The sequence below is a fragment of the Bison bison genome, unplaced genomic scaffold, assembly GCF_000754665.1.
Source record: "Bison bison bison isolate TAMUID 2011002044 unplaced genomic scaffold, Bison_UMD1.0 scf7180017864267, whole genome shotgun sequence".
In the NCBI taxonomy this organism is placed as follows: Eukaryota; Metazoa; Chordata; class Mammalia; order Artiodactyla; family Bovidae; genus Bison; species Bison bison.
The window spans coordinates 2,851,751-2,855,790 of NW_011494839.1; positions in this window are offsets into that span (position 1 = coordinate 2,851,751).

A 4,040-nucleotide genomic window follows, 5' to 3' on the forward strand; every position below is an offset into this window, starting at 1 on the left:
CAGTGATTTTGGAGCCCCAAAAAATAAAGTCTGACACTGTTTCCACTGTTTCCCCAACTATTTCCCATGAAGTGATGGGACCGGATGCCATGATCTTCGTTTTCTGAATGTTGAGCTTTAAGCCAACTATATTATTATTTTTGGCTGTACCATGCGGTTTGTGGGACGCAAGTTTCCTGACCAGGCCCCGCTGCAGTGTAAGTGCAGAGTCCTTACCCCTGGACTGCCAGGGAATTCTGAAAATATGTATTATTTTTTATAACAGATTTTTCTAGATTGAGTTCTAAAAGGCTGTGATAACTTACATTTTCACAACAATATCGGAGAGTCCTCTTCTTATCCATTATCTCCATCAGCAACTTTGTGTCATTTTGATTTTTGCTAGTCTGATCAGCATCAAGTGATTATTATCATTGTTAAATTAATTTCCTTTCCCTTATTAAAATTGGATTTCAATGACTTTTTATATTTATTGGCCACATGGATTTTCTGATTAAATACTAATTTACATTCTTTACCCAGTTTCTTTAAAACATTTTTTTATTGGAGGATAGTTGATTTACAATGTTGTGTTGGTTTTAGGTGTGCAGCAGAACAAATCAGTTATACATAATCCCTTCTTTTTCAGATTCTTTGCCCATGTAGGTCGTTACAGAGTATTGAGTGGTTTCCTGTGCTGTACATTATGTCATTATTAGTTATCTATTTTATATATAGTAGTGTTTATGTGTCAGTCCCAATCTTCCAATTTATCCTTCCCTGACACCCAATTTCAATAGGGTTGTTAATGCCCTTCTTGACAATTGGTAATCAGTTTTTGAATATTACTCTCTATTTGCTCACCAAGTTACTCCCAAATCTCTTACCTATTGACCTTGCTTATATATCTTTTTTCCATACAAAAAAGTTTTTAAAAACAAGTCAAATATGTCCATTTTTTATTCTTCTTGTAAACTTCTTGATTTCCATTCTTGTTTAAGGTCTCCCCCTACTTGTTCATTGTAGTCTCCAAGATTTTCCTAAAGGATTTTTAATATTTCATTTTTTACATTTGAGTTTTAAATCCATCTGGAATTTAATTCTTTGGTAAATAATATATGGCTAACTCTTTTATGTTCATACAATTTATATTTCAGTGCTTCTATTTATTTATCATCCTTTAAACTTTTCTATTTTGACATGTTTTTAAGTCTTATATAGTAGTTTGATAGTGTGTATATAGAATTTATAAATAAGTCATATACATATATCAGAGCTATGTGCTAAAAAAAAAAATAGTGCTTGATCAAAACGTTTTGGAAACCACTGCATTCGACCTTGAGCTCTTTGAGAGGAGTGATTGTCCTCATCTTTGAATCCATTGCTTAGATTGTCTCCGGCATGTTGTATGTGTTCCAAAATGGTTGTTAATGAATCGAATGAATAAAACTGCCATTGTGTGATTCATGTCTTAGGCAACACAGCCATTGAGAAACCTGACATTCCGGCTGTGTCCTGTGGCAAGACATCTTAAGTTAAACACAAGCTATGACTCACAATGGCAGGTATTATAACTTCACTGGTGTTGAGTTCATTTTTAGCATGGGGACATAAATTCTTAAAATCTCAAAAGACATTCCTGTGGCTTATAGGATTATAGGTGCTTATGAAACTAGTAATCGTTTTTTGTGAATACATTCCCTGCCTTTTAACGTCAGTCACCTACTCTCCGTAATGGCAGTTTGCTAGGAAGAATTGGTCTTTTCGATACTATGAAATCAGAAGTATGATTTAAATTCAGTTAAAGACTCTATTAAACATTTTATTCTGGACGGTGCTAAAAACCTGTTATCAATTACTAATTGGGAATACCCCAGATGTCTTTTCCCTTTCAAATATGCCAATTAATCTAGCAAAAATAGCAAGTTTATTTTCATGGGTTATTGTTTTTAATAACAATACCGAATGAAATTTCATCTACTCAATCAGTGGGCTATGTTTAATCTGACTGCTGTTTGGACATATGTTTCTCACATCTTTCTACATTTACAATTCCTTTCCCCCCTATTTCTTTTTCCGTTCTAGCTGTTAATTGGTCTGGCTGATTGTTACAAATGAGGCTGGTGCTTCCACCACCTGACATTATACATCATTTTTTGTTTCCTTTTTATTTTAGACTCAGTATTCACTTACTGGGGCTTCCCAGGTGGCGCTAGTGGTAAAGAGCCTGCTGCCAGTGCAGGAGACATAAGAGACTTGGGTTCAATCCCTGGTTGGGAAGATCCCCTGGACTAGGAAATGGCAACCCATTCCAATATTCTTGCCTGGAAAATTCTGTGGGTAGAGATGCCTGGCAGATTACGGTCCATGGGGCCGCAAAGAGTCAGACACCACTGAGCACAACAACATAACATTTACTTACTACCACCCTACTCCAGTACTCTTGCCTGGAAAATCCCACTGACGGAGGAGCCTGGTAGGCTGCAGTCCATGGGGTCGCTAAGAGTCGGACACGACTGAGCGACTTCACTTTCACTTTTCACTTTCATGCATTGCAGAAGGAAATGGCAAGCCACTCCAGTGTTCTTGCCTGGAGAATCCCAGGGACGGGGGAGCCTGGTGGGCTGCCGTCTATGGGGTCGCACAGAGTCGGACACGACTGAAGCGACTTAGCAGCAGCAGCAGCAGCAGCAGCAGCAACCACTCCCTCTTGTGACTTTGGGAAGCAGAAACCAGCCAAACATGTTTTTGTATTTTTGATATAGGTAAAATGGTGTGAAAGAGACCTTTTCTACTCAACGTTGCTCCTTTTGCTCAAATTAATTAGGAAGAAAAGTATAACCAAGGACACGTGTATGCGTGTTAGTTGCTTCAGTTGTATCTGACTCTTTGGAATCCTATGGACTGTAGCCCACCGGGCTCCTTTGTCTATTGGATTCTCCAGGCAGGACTACTGGGGTGGATTGCCATGCCCTCCTCCAGGAGATCTTTCCCACCCAGGGATCGAACTTGCATCTTTTATGTCTCCTGCATTGGCAGGCAGGTTGTTTACCACTAGTGCCATCTGGGAGGCCCTAACCAAAGATAAGAGAAGGCAAAAAAATTTGAGCAGAAGTATCTATTTTGCTTTTAAATTTACGTATACACGAATTAAATTTTGGAGGCGTTAGCAGAGACTACAGCTTGGGATATTTATTTTCACTCATCCTTTCTCCATTAGCAGCCTGTCAAATTCCTTTGAACTTTAATATATTTAGTACGTGGCAGAATGAAACTGTGAATGAGAATTCAGAATTTATTCAATGAAGTTATTGAGTGCAATGCAATCATTATATTCAGACTGGCCTGTGGAATTTAAATTATGCTTAGAGAAATATTTAAAAATATAAAATCTATATCTAGACAAAAATGTCAGTGATTGCCATGAATTAAACAAGTATTTAAATCGTTACTTTGATAAACTAAATAGGAAAAAGTTTAGAAAAATACTTCCTCAAGAATTGGAGAAAATTATCTCATCATTTGTCTCTTTTTCCTTACCACCGCCACCGCCCACCCCCCAAAAAAATCGTTCCAAAAAGAAGCTTCCATTTAAAACAAAAAAACCCTGTCCTTTGCAACCCTCGCGCTAAGAAGATAGTGCAAATGTTCTTAGGCAAAAACAAAAACATTTGAAAAGATTCGAATTAAGACCCACAGAAGCGAATGAAGTATTACAAAACTGCTTTATTGGAAATGAATGAATAGTTTGAGAAGTAAAGCTCAATTTGAATTGCTGAAGGAAGGGGCGGAGAGGTTCCTCAAGCGCCGGAACTCTGGGGATTGTAGTCAGGAAACTGCGAGGGTTTCTCCTGGGGAATGTTTCTTGGCTTAGCGCTTAATAGACGGAGAGTCGTTTGGGCCAATTCACTCTTTCCGGGTTCTCATTGGATCCTCCGGTTTAACACTTTGGGTATTTCCCTTGGTCACCAATGAACGCTTTAGTCTAAGAAGACAGCTTCTGATTGGATATTTTATCCTCGCTTTGGAATGGCCTCAGCCAATGGGAAGGCAGAACTGGC